The sequence below is a fragment of the Myripristis murdjan genome, chromosome 8 (genome assembly GCF_902150065.1).
Source record: "Myripristis murdjan chromosome 8, fMyrMur1.1, whole genome shotgun sequence".
Taxonomy (NCBI): Eukaryota; Metazoa; Chordata; class Actinopteri; order Holocentriformes; family Holocentridae; genus Myripristis; species Myripristis murdjan.
The window spans coordinates 2,759,734-2,779,276 of record NC_043987.1 but is presented as its reverse complement, the minus strand read 5'-3'; the positions used below and the strand labels follow the sequence as shown (position 1 = coordinate 2,779,276).

The 19,543-nt window shown below is 39.4% G+C and overlaps 1 protein-coding gene across 1 annotated transcript in view; it reads right to left on the bottom strand.

Annotated features, from left to right (window-relative positions):
• Window positions 1-16,849, bottom strand: part of fbxl16 (F-box and leucine-rich repeat protein 16) — a 45,932-nt gene extending 29,083 nt beyond the window's left edge. Inside the window, exon 1 of the mRNA XM_030058690.1 lies at window positions 16,487-16,849. The gene's annotated coding sequence lies outside the window, so the exon portion shown is untranslated. The remainder of the gene's footprint in view (window positions 1-16,486) is intronic.
• Between the last annotated feature and the right edge of the window lie 2,694 nt (window positions 16,850-19,543).

Below are 19,543 nucleotides of genomic sequence, written 5' to 3'. Positions count from 1 at the left end.
GACTCTGAATCGTTGTGTGTGCCATAGGAAATATGGCCACTCCTGATAATAGATACCAAAGCATTTTACATCTGCTGGATTATACTTGTATTTATTATTGATTTAACATTGGCAACAAGTTGGCAAATAAGTGGGACTGTGTTTTCCCAGTCCTGCTTTCTAATGCAGAGCTGGTTGTTACAGTGCACTGGAAAACGTCAAGTGACAACTTTCCAACATAATACATTTAAGTATCTCTCAACCAGTTGTGTAACCAGCTAGATTAGATTGGATTAGGTTACACAGTATTTCACTAAATGCTATATTATGTTAGATTATGTTAAATTGGATTATATTGGATTAGGTTAGACAGCATTTGGCAACATGGTAGATTATTTTATATTATTTTAGATTTGATTAGATTAGATTAGATTAGATTAGATTAGATTAGATTAGACAATGTTTGGCTACATGATAGATTACTTTAGATTATTTTATTTTAGATTAGATTAGATTAGATTAGATTAGTTTAGAGTACAGTTGGCTACATAATAGATTAGATTAGATTAGATTAGATTAGACTACATTTTACTACATAATAGATTAGATTATCAAGCCATTATAAAACCATTGCACCAATAAGTGGTATATATCAATTGGGCTGCATCATGCAAAAATATTTAGTACAAAAACATATGTGGAAATTTGGAAAACATGCAAAATATGAAAGCATGCTTTACTAACAAGGCCACATCTAAAAGGCAATAGTTTTTCTCTGTCCAAGCCCAACTGGAGCCCCAAGTAAGCATTAATTAATTTGCCCACTAGATGATGATCTCACATTAAACCTTTTTCCCAGCAGGCTCTGATATAGTTTGATAGACAAGAAGACAGATATCTCATTCCCTGATATACAGGTATCATCAGTAATCAAGAGGGCTGACAGCTAGAATAAAGTGGGCTCCTGTTTATGACAAATAATTTAGTGCCACCATAGCCCATTGCAGGCTTTAATCAATTAGAGTAATGGCTGCAGAGAACTTATTGGCACTGGCATTGAGGAAAAGGATAGCAAACACAGCCAGTCTGCAAAAAAAAAAAAAAAAAAAAAAAAAAAATAGCAATGCTGATGTCTTTTCTTACTGCTTTCCCCCATTGTTCTTGTGGGTGTAACTTCCCTATTATGTGGCTGACTTCACCTTGACAGCCACAACCAGCTTCCTGCTGGCCACACCCATTATGCACAGCCATAGGCCTCAAACAGATCCAGCCGTATACTCAATGCCTTTCACTAGACAAGCCGCTTGGACGAACACGCTTCACGTCCGCAACTAAGGGGATGCAGCAGAAGTGGTCTTTGCAGCCAGATTTGAGCAAAAAATATATGTGTGTTGGGAAATACTGAGCATATCACTGGATTCCAAAGACTTGGATTATATAGCATGACAATTATGAGCTTTTTAAGTGGAACTTTTGATAATGTTTTGCTTTTGTGAAATTGTAAGATTACACCCCTATTTTTTTTTTTACACTGGATTGGAGATGGCTGATGTTTTTGGAATATATGTTATACAGTAAAGGCTTGTGGGTAAGACTTTCTTCATTAAGGATTGAAGGCAGCACAAAGTGAGTATTGGATACATAAATTACCCATTAAGGGTAAAGTATCCCTTTGAACAATGCTTGGGATAGGGAGAAGGAGTGAGAAGCTAGTATTACATCAACAGTGCTCACTAATACTTCCTCAGTGCCAAAGCCTGTGTGTGCACGACTGTTCCCAGCATCAGATCCTATTGGCATCATCAGCCATGAAATGGAGAGCACTCAAAACTTGAGAGTGTTCCAATGACAAAGGCAGTCTACACTCACTGCCATCGAGCAACACCAAAAAGTGAACTTTTGATGTCATTACCATGCTAGTGTGAGTCAGTATGCCAGGCAGGCAACTAAATTAACCTGTGCTAAAAACAAACCATTTGCATTCGGGTGCGACTATTTTTGTAATTCTTGTTGCAGAGCCATGAGAGGTTAAACATGGGCATAAATCAAACACATATCACAGAATGAAGCCTTAATGCTAGCTGTAGCCCACCATCTATCTGTGGCTCATATGTAGAACTAGGGAACATAGGACCATGCGAACATAGGACCCTGATAACATAGGACCCTTGGGGAGCACATATGTAGAACTGGGGAACATAGGACCCTGGGGACAGGACATTGGGAACATAGGACCCTGATAACATAGGACTCTTGGGGAGCACATATGTAGAACTGGGGAACATAGGACCCTGGGGACAGGACACTGGGAACATAGGACCCTGATAACATAGGACCCTTGGGGAGCACATATGTAGAACTGGGGAACATAGGACCCTGGGGCGAGGACATTGGGAACATAGGACCCAGTAGAACTGGGAAACATAGGCCCTATTGTCATGTTTCCATTATGTGCCTAGATTTGGTTAACACTGGACCCTGGGAACATAGGCATGACTCTTAGCATACTAACAAAAGAAAAGCTATTCAGCAACAGCAGCAGCAATCTAGTCACATGCCATGCTGCAGATTAATTAAAATGTTACAAAGGTTTAATGAATTCACTTAAGAAAAAAAAATCTGCCGTTTTTCTAAAGTAATGATATAATTATGTCAGAACTCTGAGAGAAGTTTTCATTGAAAAAATTGCTCTGTTTTTCAGAATTTACAAGATAATTATCTCAGAATTGTGAGAGGTTTGTGAGAGAGAAAGCTCTTTTTTCTGAGTTAATGAAATAATTATCTCAGAATCCTGAGATAATTCTGAAAAACAGGGCAGAGTTTTTTCATTAAACCTTGGGCAGAAATCTGATAGTTATTTCAATAATTAGAAAAACAAGGCAGATTTTTTTTTCTCAAGTGAATGCATTACACTTCCATACCATCTATCATTGCATGTCATCACAATTCCAAAACTTGAATCTCACCTTGTCTCCTGCATGAGTAAAAAAGGGTGTATGAGTGACCTGATCTGGATTCATCCATGAAGTATTCTATAGAGTCTGAAAGCCTTTTGATGACAAACAAGGGTGTGAGAGAAAAACATGGTGCATCAGCCCAATGTATTCCATAAATAATGAGGGATAGCACTGAGCTGAGCCAACAGAACACACAAGCACCCCCCCCACACACACACACACAGACACACACATATATGAACCGTCTCATAATCAGAGAGAACAGGAAACAGAATTGCAACACAGGAGATGGTGAGACAGAGGAGGACACAGGCAAAGGAAGGACTATTGGGACATGAAACAAGTGAGGAATGTTGTGTCAAAGCTCATTGTTTGGATGTTTCTGATCTACAATAGGCAAGTATTTTACACACAGTAGAAATATAATTTAGTGGAATGGAAAATGAACAACTGGATGAATAATTAAGGTGTGATGCATCTAGAGGGTTTATCAGTATCTGATTCAATTCACTGTGTTCTTATGTTGGCTGTATTTGATTTCCATGACCCCCAGGGACACAGGGGGGCAGGGAACCATAAGACGGATAAACAGATGGAAAGTCTTTGGACAAAATTTTAAAACACATGCCAACATTTTAAACACAATGAGCCTACATGTACTAACATAAAAACATAGAATGAATCACTGTAACTTTGTCCTGAATCAGTCTGAAATGCTTTGAATCAATGCCTTGATTTTGAGCTATAGTGTTAGCTAATGTTAGCAGTCCGTACTTCATGTTGTAAATATTCTATTTATCTCCAAACAAGGTCAAGTTCTTATTTTTAACAGCATTAACAGTCTTTTAGCAGTAGTAATACACTAATATTATTCCAAGTGTTCCTTCTTTGACAGTCTAATGGTTTATGCCAGCTAAGCCTACTAGCTAACAGTAGCATAAGGTAACTTTAGATGGTTAAAATTGGCACTGGTGCAACTGAGACTGGAGTTAAATGAAAATTAATAAAGAAATAAAATAAATAAATGAATAAATGCCTCTTTTCAATAGAGCTTCAAAAGAACATGTTACCAAGTGAATGAAAAAAATGAAAATCACTGATTAGCAGGCATTTGCTCTGTCTGGGCAAATTAATACCTCGAGCTTAAAGGACCATACCAGTGATTTTCAGTGTTTGGCCCGTTTACTGCAATTATCCCAGATTTTAATCAACAGCAAACCATTTTGCAAATCATGTTAAAGGTTTTACTGCATATAATCAAAATCCATCGATTTTTAAATATGAATTTTTGGTTTAAACACTCGCCTTACAGTGTTCTGTTTCTGGCTAACTCTCTGGCTAATTCTATCATTGCAGGGACAATATCCTGGTTTCTGCTTTCTCACTCTGGGGGGCCACATAGAGCACTGAAGCTGGGCTAAACAGAGTTGAAAAGCACATCACTGGATGCTGGATTATATATGGGGTTATACCTTGGTCTGGGTGAATACTGTTTTTCTTTTAAAGATTATTTTTTCAGTATTTCTGCTTTATTTGACAGTCACAGTAGAGACAGATAGGAAAGGCAGAGGAGAGAGGGGGGATGACATGCAGCAAAGGACCTGAGGTCGGATTCAAACCCTGGTCGCTGCGATTGGGACTAAACCCTGGTACATGGTTCACACTCTTGACCGGTGAGACACTGGTGCACCCCCAACACTCTTTTTCTGATTGGCCAACAAGTGTGCATTACAACCTTGTATTGCACTGAATTGTATTGCTAAAGTCATCTGCTATACAACATGTAACCATAGCAACATTAAAAAGCACAGCTGTCAAAGCTTACTCAATATCAACTGCAGCAGCACAGCTGACTTATCCAGGAAGGAAGGAAAACACACCAATGGATTTTAGATATATTTTGTCTTGCCTGTTTATTGTTGGTAAATTAGGGGAGACTGGGGTAAGTTGAGCCAAAGGGTAAGTTGAGCCACCCCCTGTTGCTAGGAAACGATAAAAAATATTGATCATGTGACCAAATATTTAGGAGGATAGCATCATTTCATGGAGTCTGTGAAGGTAAGAACCACATGGATAAAGTAGTTAGACATTTATTTCCAAAAAAACATTTTTTACTCTTGAAAGTGAATTCAATCTATCATCAGTTTCATGAGAATTGTGTTAAGATCAAAATAGATCATTTTAAATTTGTTTTATACATCAATTGTGGTATCTATGAGCTACAACATGAGGTCATAAACCTAGCATAAAAATGCACCATTTTAGCTGTGGGGATTAAAAAAGTCAAAATGGTAGCTCTGGGGTAAGTTGAGCCATTTGGCCAGGGGTAAGTTGAGCCGGAGGCCCATACACTCAATAAGTGTATTTTGGCTGTAGCCTATGTCATAAATATTAAATAATAAATAAAATAATAAATATTAATTACTTGTGTATGGGGTAAGTGTATTTTGGCTGTAGCCTATATGTCTAAAATATTAAATAAATATTAACCCTCCCCCATGCCCCCATGCCACTGGTGGGCATGGGGGCATGGGGCCACGGCCAGTGGTGGCCGTTGCCACCAAATGTGTTACATTCATATGTTCATAACTGACCTTACTGTCAGCAAGGACACCAAGAAACTAGTGTTCTAGTGTTTTCTTTCCAAAAACACAGCTGTTAATGTTCTCTTCCCAAGTGCACTTTAAGGCATGTTAAAACAGCTGTTCAGTGTACCTGTTGAATTGTGTTTAATAAAAAAAAATACACATGAATGTGAAGAAGTGACTGTTATTTAGGGAGGGAGAAGGTGAGGGAGGGGTGGGACGGAGGTGGGGAGGAGGGTGGGGGGGGAGTAGGGATACGGCTCAACTTACCCCGCTCCTATGCTCAACTTACCCCATACACGGGGTAAGTTGTGCCACGAGACCACTTTTTTTGGACATGCTATATTATGGAAACAGTTATGTTTACACTCATTCTGTTTGTTTGAAGAGATGCACAACATCCTGAAATATATGCAGATATATTAGTTAGCGACAAAACTATGATTGCCTTGATGTAGTGATCCTAAATATGAAAAATGGCTCATCTTACCCCAGTCTCCCCTATCATGATATAAGCCAGATAATCAACGTGTAGGTGTGTGTTAAACAGTTTTAAGGCACAAGGTGAAGGCAGAGAAGGTGGTTGCCTCCACAAAGTGCTTTAATGCACACCTACTCATTGATAATCCCTTGCATACTGGATGTAGGGTTGATACTTTACCAGGGCAGGGCTTAGGGCTGAGAAGGAGAGGTGATGCTTGACAAGTGGATGCTGATATTTGCCTAGCGGAGCGCTGAGAGCTGAGCAAGAAGAGCCACAAAGTTCCTCAAAGGCTGCCATAACACAGCAGACATGGCTGCTGGATTTGAGGGGCTGCTCATTTGCCAGAGTGTGCTGTTCATCTTTCATGAAGCTTAATCCTGACTAATATTTTAGTTTATCACGATGTGTTATCACTTTGTTGACAAGCGTAAGCCCTGTGGGGAGGGCAAAGTTTGGTCTGTCATGAATGATCAATTTTAGAAACAGACAACTGGGTTAGACCCTGTTTGAAGGTCATATTCATCTGCTTCCCACTGTCGCTGCTTTTCCAGGGCCGGGCCATGCAGCGCTGTGAAATCCAAGGTTCCAAATTCATTGCCACAGCAGTATATAACTCATCAACACCGCTGCAACAAAGCACTAGTAAAGCAGAGCTCCCATATACAGTACAGTGGAAACTACAGGGTGACACTTTTTGGGGAATCCTGTGGGTCACGGGATTCTTGAGGGATTCCTGTGAGATGGGAGTCAATTTCACTATTTATCACATGACTGGGATATATTTCCAATGTAATGCTAGTCATTCTGTTGTCTTTTTTATTATTTTTTATTCCCTCCTGTCTGCTCTGGTTGCTGGTTGCTGGTTGGTTTCTGTCCCCTGAGCAGTGTGTGATGTGTGTGTGGATTGACCCCAGACCGAATTAAGGTGTGGGCCAACCTAGAAGAACATCAAATAAAAATCACTAATGCCTAATGGATACACTACACCCCCTAAAAAATAAATAAATAAAACACCACACAATGCAATACAGGAGCAGGACAGGACGGAAGTCATTCTACCAGGATTGGGATAGGACAGGAGGATTTTTGTGGAAGTGGGATGGTGAAGGAGTGGAAATCCAACCCCCATCACTCTTTAGTGGGAAACGAATGCGAGCCAAACTGGGCTCAGTCCAGCAAAAATGATGTGAAATATAAAATTATGAAGGGCAGAATGGCTTAACCAGGCTGTTTCACTACAAACTTGGCCATGCTCATAAGCAATAGTGTGCATATTAGTTAAGGTAATTATCTTTGTATTTTTTTTTTTTCTTTTACTGCAAAAGACATTCTAGTCTCATTGAAGTTGACAAAGAGGAGCACAAGCCACTACTATGCCCATTTGTGCACCTGTCATGCAAATGAGGTTGGCACACTCTTGGTACTCTCTGGGGGCTGGAGCTTGAAACATGGCACCAAGTGAAAGAAAAATGGAGGGCCTTGTGGTAAATTAGAAATTAGCGTAACAGCAGGGAAAATAAATGAAAAGGAGCTCTGCTTTAGGTTCAGTTCCCTGCCAGATATATGGCACAAATTAACCATGTCTGCTCAAGGCCCTTGAGACTTCCAAGTCCTAAGTTTAGAAATAACAATTCAGCTGTTCTCAGCAGTTCTTTCCAAGAGCTCTGCACATCCAACATGGCCACCAGAGAATGCTGCATCACCTGGCAGCCCTGTGTAGGCATGATCTCCTCTCATGAAAGAAGGGCAGCATTTCTGGAGAAATATCCATACATGATACTCTTCTATTTGTCGCTGAATATAAAACTCTTAAAGCTTGGGCCATTACTGCACTGGGGCAAGATGAGCTTGTATTTTTTTTTTTTTTTTTTTTTGTAGTTTAAGTCATGTCAAAACAAAGTCTAGACAAATGATGTTCTGTGCAGTATTATATATGGTAGCATTCAGCAAACACTAACAGCTTCTTCTCCATTCTGCAACTGGCACATATTAAAATACATATAAATGGTGCTACATGTACTATTTTAACATCATGAAATCATTAAATTAATTTTGAGACGATGATATAATTACTGATATATAATTATTATATAATTATAAATTTCATAGCAATCTGCCCCATATATGTCAGGATATGTTGCCTTAGAGATTAGTGTTGCATAGACAGAAAGATGGATGGATCAAAAATGTCATCCTGTAAGATTATTAGAGAGGTTACTGGAGTTTTTTTTATGATTATTATTTACTCTTTTTATCTTATTGTGCTGCATTCATTTGGAAAACAAAATTTGAAATTCATCAGAATGTGAGTGGTGCCTTTAATCAAAATTCCTTAGTGTTGGAGGTAAGACATTCCTTTTTCTCTAAATGTGCGTAAAATCACTATAGTTACTCTTAGGTAACTTTTGAATTAATACAGTATTTGCATTAGTGTTTTTTTTTTTGTTTGTTTGTTTGTTTTTTTTGCTAAAGAACTATTACGTAATTGCTGTTGCTGTAATGACTCAGCTCCTGTTGTCATATATTCTAAATCAAAGAAAGAAGGTGGTGGTGAGTCAGCCCACCTAAAGTTTTCTATTTTAAACATTCAATTGAGAACAGAACATGAAAGGACATTTTTGTTAAATTGTTTGTTTGTTTGTTTGTTTGTTTGTTTGTTTGTTTTGTTTTGTTTTGTTTTGTCAGGACATCTTCATTTAAAAATGAATTCATGAGCAGCATGCCAACTTTAATGGACCTTACCAGTGATTCTGCATGTTTAAAGTAATATCTACAAAATGTAAATACTTTGTTTCTGTGAATCTTTTCACAAATCAAGCAGTCATGTTTCAGTCTGATATCATTTTTCCTCCCTTTCATCCAGCCATTGGTTTCCATTTATTCCACTATGATATGAAAATGAACTTTCAGAGACTTAAACTTTCTTCACACCAGTATTCCATCACCATAATAAAGTCCTCCACATCAGTTTTCCTAAAAGCAGCAGCACTGTTGGGTTTTGTTCACTTGACATTGGGCGGTGCACAACAGACCCTCAGTCTCGGAAAATAGTCCTGGGGAAACACTGGCTTTACACAGCCAACTATCAGTTGTGTGGTTTATGAATGGTGATGACTTTATTAGCCACAGAAGCAAACCATTCTAAGAAGGCTATGCACATGAAAATGGAGGGATTTTAATTATAGGCTATACACATTTAAAGTCACTGTCATATATCATAAATTGTCATAAACTGTCATATATCAAATAATATCATACATTTAAAGCATTATGGGAATACTGATTGCGTTTAATGTAATCTATTACTTTCTGAAGGTAAGCTCCCCAACATGGTATATGTAACATCACTGGCCAGCTCTAGGACAGGGCTGAAGTTACAGTAGCTCACTTTTCAATGCCACACCAGCAGTTTTATGCAGGCATTGTCTATTTTGTTTCACTGGTATGTCCACAGTATCTGAACCACACCATTCACCAGTCTTTCCTCACTCTTCTGTTTAGATTGTATTCCAGTGACTTAAAGCAAAAGTGTGAAGAAATGTAGGACACACGTAACAGAGTAGTAATAGTAATGGTTAACCTTGTGTTAGTGATGATAATCAAGTGATGATAATTATAATGGCTGAGGATGATGATGACGATGATGATGATGGTGGTGATAACAGTGGCATAGACTTCATTGGAAAGGAAAGTGATCCCCACATGGTGCAGACACAAGTTCAGTCATATTTGCTGACCTTGTTCCTAACGTAAGCTGTTCCAAGGCCTAAAAGTTACAGTGAAAGCTATTTTCCCCCACTGACATTGGCCAAGCTTTGGTAGCAAAAAAGATCTCACCTATAGTGTGTTGTGTAACCATTTAATTTAAAAGAAATTTAATTTACCAATCCAATATTATTTATTAAAATTCTCAAAAATAAATGCGTAACAGGCCAGTTGTTATTTGCTGTAAGTGATGTGGGCTATAGATACACTGGGCAAGTATAGTAAAGCAGTGGGGGAACACAAAGTGCAGTATCCTCTTTGACATCAGTGGAACCTAATAGGGTTAGCCCATTTGTACCAGTATAAGTTTTTATTTCCTATGTCAGGGTAGATTTATTATGATTCCTCAATTATCTTGGTTAAACTCTCCAAAGGAAATCATGCAGCTGCATGGCTTACTGCACATCAAATTAGGCTGAGTTCTAAGAATTTTTTGCTTGCCAACTCAAACAACTAGCCTTTAGGCTGCGGAGGCTGCAGGCAATAGACTGACAGGAAAGCCCAGGACAAATGTGGAATCCCAAGCTTTATAATTTGAAGCTACTGCTACTGATTACCATTGAAGATGCATTATAAATTATGCATTGTTTTGTTGCTGAGTTTGGTCTTTTCTCCCTCAAAGTTTGGCTTGATTTGCTCTTGTAGTTACTCTCAATGTTTCACATTTATCAGTTAAAATGCATTTTGTACTGCGTCCATGACAAAAATGGAGTTTGCCGACGACTCTGTAATTATCAGCTTACTGGAGGAGGAAGACACAGGTCCTGGTCCAGTTGTTGATAATTTTGTAGCTTGATATGATGCTGCCTTTTTACACCTTAATGAAGCCAAACCAAGGACACATCCATTAATTTTAGACGAAAACTCCTGGCTTCTATACAAAGTACCACAAAGGGCCAGGTGGTGGAGAATGTCGAAACATAAAAGTACTTTGGAATTGTCTTTGATAGCAAACTGTGCTTTGACACAAATACTGATGTCATATGTAAGGAGGGTCAACAATGCTGGTTTTGTTTGAGGCAAGTGAGGCCTTTCAGTGTTGACAAGACAATAATGAAATCTTTGATTCAGTCAGTATTGTGTTTCTCTATGATTTGTTGGTTTGGAAACCTAAGAGTGAAAAGTAAAAACACTCTAAGCCATATTGTGAATCACTGCAGCAAGATTATACAAGACCTGCAGAAAGCCTATGCCATCTTTCTTGATGTTAACCACCCACCTCACTCTAGTGATGGGAATTAAGGCTCTTTGACGGGAACCAACTCTTAGGGCTGCGTTCCTTTCGAAGAGGCGTTCAAAATACCGACTCTTTTTGAATGAAGCGTCCTGGCTTTAATTAATAATTGCAATTTGTAAATATTGCACTCTGCTTTATCATTGATATTACTATGGAAGTGCATCCAAATGCTACTGTGTTTTTGAATTTTCTGTCTCTGATTTTCTCCACACATGTTGTCTACCTCAAGGTCTGACAGCACTATCCCATCTGGATTCCAGTACTACCCGCCCCTACCCTGCCTCTGATTGGCTAGCATAGTACTTGTTGCCATTCATTTCCTCCACTGGTTTAGGTTGGTTAAGGTTACGGTTTGCCAATAAGAGGCGGAGTAAGAGCAGGGCTTTCTGGAGTCTGGATGGGCCTTGTGACTGTTCTCTGTCACTTCAGGTAAAGGGGAATGGGTTATAGCCAGCAATGAAATTCGGGCACAGTAATAAAAAAGAACACTCGGTTCCCATCATTCATATCAAAGAACTGCTGAAAAGATTTGGGTCATTCATGAACAATCACTCATACACTCTTCACTCTAGACTGGAACCCATTGCGATGTGAGTATGATTATCTCTGGTTTAACCCTGTGTATTGTTCTTTATGCTGTCTATTGCTGTGTTACTCTTGGCCTGTGACATAATTGCCCTCTGGGATCATAACATCATTGAACTGAACTGAACTGGAACGCTGGAACTAAAGTGGCCACTGGAACCCCCCCTACTGGGACTAACACCTTGTTCTAACTGCACTGGTGCATCTGAACAGCACACTGTGACACCTTGACATCAGTCGAAACATAAATAAACCACAGGTTTGAGTGAAATGACTTAGCACAATGGGTGAGTAGTAGTGGAGATACACAAAAACACATCAAAAATAGAGCATCTGTTGACTTGTTGCATCACTGAATTTTTAACAGATTCAAATATTTGAATTTTGTTTCATCAAATGGCTCAAAACAGTCACACAAGCATTTTATTAATGCATTTATATTCACAGATTCAAAAATGTGACTTGTCACTGGCAAAGTATTTATTATAACATTTTTCTATAAGCCTAAAATACTTAAATAGACTCAAATTTCCCTTTATTGTAATGACCATGCTATATACGGGAATAATACGGAATTTATATGCTCTTTCTTGCTGGCAAATAAGGATTTTTAGCCTTTGCTAAATCTTCCTTCAAAGTGTCACATATATTACAGTCATTTTGTGGTATGGTCCAGTAAAGGTCCTACTTATTGCACCTTTAAGTTTAGGAAACCAAACACAGGACCATCTAATGGAGAAAAAACAAACCCTGTTCTTCTTCTTACAGACTATCTCTAAATTTGTCTCCCAGCAGAGTCTGCAACAGTTCCCAGATATTTAGAGTTGTCAGCCAATTTACCTTCCTAGCCATTTATTACAGTGGGTTTGGAAATAGGGTGTCAGCTCCTAAAATCAATGGCCATGGTATCCCATGGCCTTATTCACTCTACCCTCTGATTTAAAAGTCCTACAACATTTAGATGAAAACATAGCATATGTCTTTCCAGACCTTGCACTGGGTTGCTTGTTGCAGGCAACTTTGAGCAATTTCATTAGAGTAACTACTCTTAAAGGCCTACAGTACATCATCTTTTTGGGAGTTTTCCAGTTTGTTTTCCAGATGTTGATAACAGGAAAAATACAGTTTTAACCAGTAATTTGAGTAAAAATGATCATCTGTGTGCAGTCAGTGTACACGTGTTCATTTCAGTTTTGAAAGGTGAGACAAGGTGATGTTAAACCTGCTTTGAGTGGATTCAGGCAGTTATTTTTAAGACTGTTAGCTGGGGGGAAGTCCACCTCAGTGGCAGGAGGCTAACAGTTAGCATTTGGAGCATCAAGCCAGTATCCAGCACTCAGTAACAATGAGAGCAAGATCCACCACTACAGTCCTACTGAACAACTGAATATCACATTTTTCAAAATCGGTGAACTATCTCTTTAACATCTTTTTAGGCATGGTATAGATTTTAAAATATCCCTTTTTGAGACTTTACGAGACTTTTTGAGAACAGATTATTACTGTACCTGGAACTGTAAGGATGTCATTTTTAATGACTGGTGTTAAACCCTGCCAGTTTTGTTTTGGGCTATTGATTCATAGATTTTTTAAACACACTCTTTGGAAGTACTTTCAATGTCAAAAGTTGTCTTTTCCTGTGTGATTTTGACTTGGATTTGTTTTGTTTACACAGGGGGTGAAATTTGCCAGCCAGCTAAAGCTTTTGTGCTCTTGATTTGTATGGACTTCACTTATTATACAGGCCATAGAATGATAAAGACTAAGGGCTTCAGGACACTAAAGCTTTTATCTTTATACTTTGGGTAATGCTATTTGCCTTCAGTGATATACAAGCTGTGTCCTTATTCAGGGGCCACCTCCTTTGAAGAATACAATGTATGAAGGTTTGGCCTTCGAGGGACTCAAGGCGAGACTTTCCAGCAGCGTAACATCAATGTGAAGGAATTCTGCTTTACATCATCGGGGGTTCCCAAAATGAAACCACTGTTTACCACTACCCTACAACAGACTGTTGTCTGTTGATGCTCAGAAATGGAAGTGAATTTCAAAGGTTTTAATCAGCAGGAGGCTATAATCCTTACCTTAGCCTAACTTTCAGTTAAGATAGGTTCAGGTGGCTAATGAAAATATGAGATGAAGTTATGATTTCATTTTGTAAATTTGCATTTTTTTTTTTATTAAAATGGGTTACAAACACCAACTTTCATTGCATTTGTACTACATTTGCATGTTGTTTTCACTTTCCATCCATTTGCTGCCACTGCAACTTTCCAAAATGACAGTTGAGCAAGATTATTTTTGGTATTTCTTCTTTATTTGATAGTTACAATAGAGAGAGACAGGAAAGGCAGGGGAGAGAGGGGATGATGTGCAGCAAATGGCCTGGACTCAGATTTGAACACAGCCTGCTGTGGTAAGGACTAAGCCTGGATAACACTCTAACAGCTGAGCTGCCGGGGTGTCCTGCAAAAAGCATCTTGGGATACAGAGGACAACAAAGGATACATCAGTTGTGTCCTCCAACTTCTGCTGAAAGAAGGCTACATATTATTCATAGAGGACTCTTATGATTGGCATAGCTTTGTTGAGCAACTGCAATGTATGGCATCTTGAAATGCGAGTTTCGGGGGAGGCAGCTCCTGAACTGGGACACAGCTGTATGCTATAGCACTGGAGATTATTGCAGTACCTGTCCTGTCATCAGTGAGGTGGTCAATGGGCCAAACTGCCAAAAAGTTACCATAGCCCTTAAGCACTGCAGTGGTTTATATAATCATGTTCCTCTGCTTTGACCCACACAGAAAACACTGCTTCACAGATTTAGTAAGGACATGGCCTTTGTATCCTTTGTAGTTGGCCTTTGTAGTTTTGATGGGTCAGTTTGAACACATGGGGTAAACTGGAGATAGATAGACTTTTTTTGCACGAAGTACAACGAAATTCACTGTGCTGTGCCTGAATATAAAAGCAAACAAATACACAACACATGCATGTACACAATCGACACATGCATGTATACAAGAGATATAGCTGCCACAGTTCATGTGCCTGTTCTTGTGTTTAGACATCTAATCAGGTATGTATGAGGAGGGTAACCCACTTAAACACACTTGCCACACTTTTTTATGCTGTGAGCTCAGTACAGTATGTTATCAGTTGTCTGGGGAAATGCACAATTTGATGCTTTTCTGAAAACATAATGAATGTGTTCATTGATGGTCCTTTCCATTGCCTTATGATGATCCCCAATTGGGATTCATACTTGAAGTCTACCCACCTTTTCATTTACCACTAACTGAACTTTCAGACAGCACTCCATGTGGAAGAGAGAGCTCCAAGGTTAAAAGACCTTTATTCAATCTGTTAATAAAAAAACTGTGCATTCCAACAATACTTACAACAGTACTATTCATTGTAAGTAAACCCACAATGTATACATCTATATAATTCCAGATATTTCTTTTTGATTGGTTGTATTCTTTCTTTCCTTGCTGTGTTTCCTTCCTAGAATGTTTGCTTTACCCACAGGATCCCACAGAGCCTGTAGGTAAATTCCAATTTACCTAGGTGAATCAATGAAATTAAACCTTATCCAGTACATCGTAAGGCTGCCCTGCTGAGGACCATGGGGCCTTAGTCCATAAGATGCAGCTACTAACTTGCAATTTCACTGGCCACTTTTTATAACTTTTTTTTGATGGTTATTAATACCTGTTTTTTTCATCCACACAGCACCCACCTCCACAATATTTAATATCAGACACCATTATATTCCTCTCTGTCTGCAAGCAAGTATTTGACTATTTATTTCCTTAATCATTTAACTGTGCGATAATTTATAACAGAAACAGGACTTGACAACAACAGTTTTGTAAGACGTATATAGGTGTACCTCGCTCTCTCTCTCTCTCTCTCTCTCTCTCTCTTTCTATATATATGTATACATATGTATATATATATGCACACACACACAATTCACACACACACACACACATATATATATATATATATGTTTTACATATGCACAATTATTTCTGTATTGATTGTTGTAATATTTTGTAGGATCAATGCACATATTTAGACTTAATGTGCATAATGCAAATACATCAGATACAAATGTAATGCACATATTTTTATATTCCGTATTTCTTTCTTTCTTATAATTTAATTCTTCTCTTGAGAATTGAGCAACTTTCCCAATTTCCCAATTTGACCCAATTTCCTCTCGAGGATCAGTATCGTATCTCTGATTCTGATTACAAGGGTGTAATCAGGATATCACAGAGAAATCTGGATTTTTAAAAAAATATACATACATACAAAAAAAAAACTAAGTATGTACTGCAAAACTGAAAACACACTGTAAAATCTGTCCTAAACAGCTAGGCTATGTCAATAAAGAAAATATTAAGAAAAGAAAAGAAAACACCTGCCTGCTAAAATATAGCCTATGTATATAGGCCTATTTAAAAAATAATAATAATAATAATACAACACTTTCTTAGACTTTGTGGTGATGCTGCAAAATTGCACGAGCAGCGAGGTGGTTACGTCATCGAGAGACGCTGACGTCATGCTGTTTGTTAATACGCAGCTCGATGCGGCTGATGGGCTCCAGCTCCCAAAAGGCCCCGGCCACACAAAAGAGCTGGGACAGCCGGCCCGGCTCTCCCTCCTGCCTTCCACCTGCAACCCCGATGTGGCTCTGCGCCTTCCCTCCCTGCCCTACCGAAGCCTCCTCCACTGACCGCAGCGGTGACGGTGCTGCCATACATAACCAAACATCCCCGCATCCCTTATAAACACACACGCGCACACACACACACACACACACACACGGGAGAGATCATCCTCCTCCGGCTCCCCTGTTTTTTTCCTCAGCATCCCTTACCTCTCAGATGAAATTCACACGGGCATTAATCCATGATCGTCCCGCTGTTCCTGCTGGCTCCGGATCACGTTTCTCCCAACGCTGCGGCGCAGGAGGCGAAATAAATAATTATAGGAGGCAGCCCTGCCCGTTATTTCCTATCGGGAGCCGAAGGATGCGCCCGCCGATCCCATAGATGTTGCAAAAAATAAATATATATAGATATATGTATTTATAAATCCAAAACCAAAATGATGGAAAAAAAAATATGTACGTTAGAGGAAGCTGTAAGCTGCCCCCTCTCCAAATGGATAAAATCTGAAAAAGGCTTCTGTGTGGTGCTTTCAATAGCCTAGTCCTCCTCCACAACAGAGCCGCCCTCTGTCTCGTAATTTCTCCTCCACACACACACACACACACACACACACACACACACACACACACACACACACACACACACACACAAACAGACACTCACACAGACACAAGCAGAGCAGAGCAGACCAGTCCCATTTAAAGAGATAGGGCAGCTGGAATTGCAGTCAGCTGAGCGCAGCGTTTAGAAAGCGGCTCGGCTCCTCTTATGTAACCTGAGCACCGATTGTTCTTCACTGTAGACACGCTGCTGCGGGAGATGAAGCACAGGACGCCTTCATTAGCAATATTAGTAGAATTATTTTTGTGTGTGTGTGTGTGTGTGTGTGTGTGTGTGTGTGTGTGTGTGCACGCGCTCCTGATACCTCCATCCTTGAAAGAAGCAGTTTTTAAGACTTTCACAGTGTGTGGTTTCCACACTCCTGCAGGGATTAGGACTGAGATTAGAATTAGATTTGGGTTAGACTGGCATCAGGGTTACAAGCGCACACAGAAAAAGAATGGTGTCAGCTGAAACCTAATTGGGATTAATAAAGTATATGATAATACTCTTGTTTTTTTTGTTTTGTTTTTTTTGTTTTGTTTTGTTTTTTGTCTTGCACATTTTCTTTTCTTTTACATTGTCCATGTGTTCTATCCAATTTAATTTGATGATCATCATGACAATGACCAGTATCAACATAAATTACTTCAGAAGCATTCATTTACCCTTTCCTTCTCGATCCTCATATTGTTTGATACTAGTTACAATGATGTATCATATGAATTTACATATTTTAAATTCTATACCATGCCTAAAAAGATGTAGTTCATCCATTTTGAAAAATGTGATATTATTCTCCTCCCCCCCAGCTCCTCTGTAGGACAGTAGTGGTGCTATCTTCCTCTCATTGTTACTGAGTGCTGGATACTGGCTGGATGCTCCACATGCTAACTGTTAGCCTTCTGCCATTGAGCTGGACTTCCCCTCAGATAACATGCGTAAAACGAAACACCTTTTAAAATAAATAATTTGATATAAATGGATTGATTTTTCCCCTCCACCTCATCCCTGCCTTCCAATCTAAGGAAGTAAATGTCTGATTGAGGACAGTTGTCCCTTGAAAGTCCACAAAAAGTATTAATTGCTCATATCTTTCTGTTGTGTTCACACAATAAACTTGTTTGCATCAAGGCCCTGGGCCTCTGTCAGGCCACACATTGACATTGTTTCGCGTTTTGGTTTCTCAGAGCTACAGGTCATCGACTAAAGAGCAGGCCCTCTAAAGGCTCATTTATGCTCCTTTACATCAAAAAATAAATACGTCCATTTCAAACAGTGTTACCATCTCCTCCTTTACGTTGGCAACAATGTTGAGCAATAAATCCACTAGAGGGCAGACAAAAACAAACATGGCGACAGGGGATGAGGTTGTAATAACGCACTTGCTAAAGAGGCAAAAGCAGAGGCAGTGTTGTAGACGGCATCGATCTGTGAGGCCATTAAATATGTTGTGACAGGAGGACGGAGAATTTTTTCTTTGATTTGTGACATTGACATCCAGCGTCATTTTCAGTGCTTTTGGATGTTCATTTGGGCATTGACAACTCGCTCCGCCCACATCAAACATGGAAACTCACACAGTGTGCCTGTGAGTGAGGCTGAGGCTGCTGCCGCTTTGGCAGCAAGTTTCACTCCACTTGCTCATGGACTTGTTGTGGGCTCCAACAAATCAGTCTCGCACGGACCTGTACCTTTCTTTTACTATCGTTCACCTCATATTTAATTTCCGTCCAATCTCCATACAACTGCTCTGTATCATCTGTCTGGTCATCATAGTCTGGTCTTGAACTACTGGGTATGCTGCCCCCATGAATTCCGGTGGTACTACTGTTTCTGGTCCGTATCTGTAAGCTTCCTGAAACCATGCACAAATACAGACGAAAATGTACGGAGAATACAGACAGAAGGCTCCATCTGTATCCATATCCATATTCAAATTTGAGCATAAATGAGCCTTTACTGTCTCTAGTCCCACATCAGCTTTGTTAAACTAAAGCCTGAACAGAGGATGTGGGAGTTTGTGAGGTGCCAGGAAACACGTCAAGTTCAGGATGGTGTTTCTCAGACTGTTAAAGCTTTTTGGTTCAGTCCCAGGTTGATTTGTTGCTTTGTAGGGTCTCAGTGCAGTTTCCCTCATGAACACATTTGATGTTGTTTGCAATCAAGATTTATCACTTTAACACATTGTGTGTGTCCTTAAATTATGTACAACAACAAAATGGGGGCCTGGGGCGCTATACTGCCATTAGAGGTCACAAACTAAGTGGGTAACTTTAAAGAGAAACTAAACCCCAATCTGTGTGAAGCCTGACCTCTAGAGGTGAACAGCAGGGTCCCTGTTCTTTGGTGGCAGGCGATGTCACCAACTGCTGTTCTGATTTGACGTCACCTGCCACCAAAGAGCAGGCACCCTGCTCTTCACATTGAGACGTCAGGCCTCACACAGATTCAGGCTTTTCTTAGTCTTTAAGGTTTCAGTTAGTCAAATGTAAGAAATGTTCAGGTTTATGAATGCAATATTCTGTTACTGGTGATATGGTGAAGGAAGAAGGTGAGTATGATCCATTTGGCTTCACACAGGAGTTGAACTCCTCCCTGTGTTCTGAAAACAGACTGAAAAAATGTGCCATTGGACTGACAGTCCATTAATCTGACGGCTT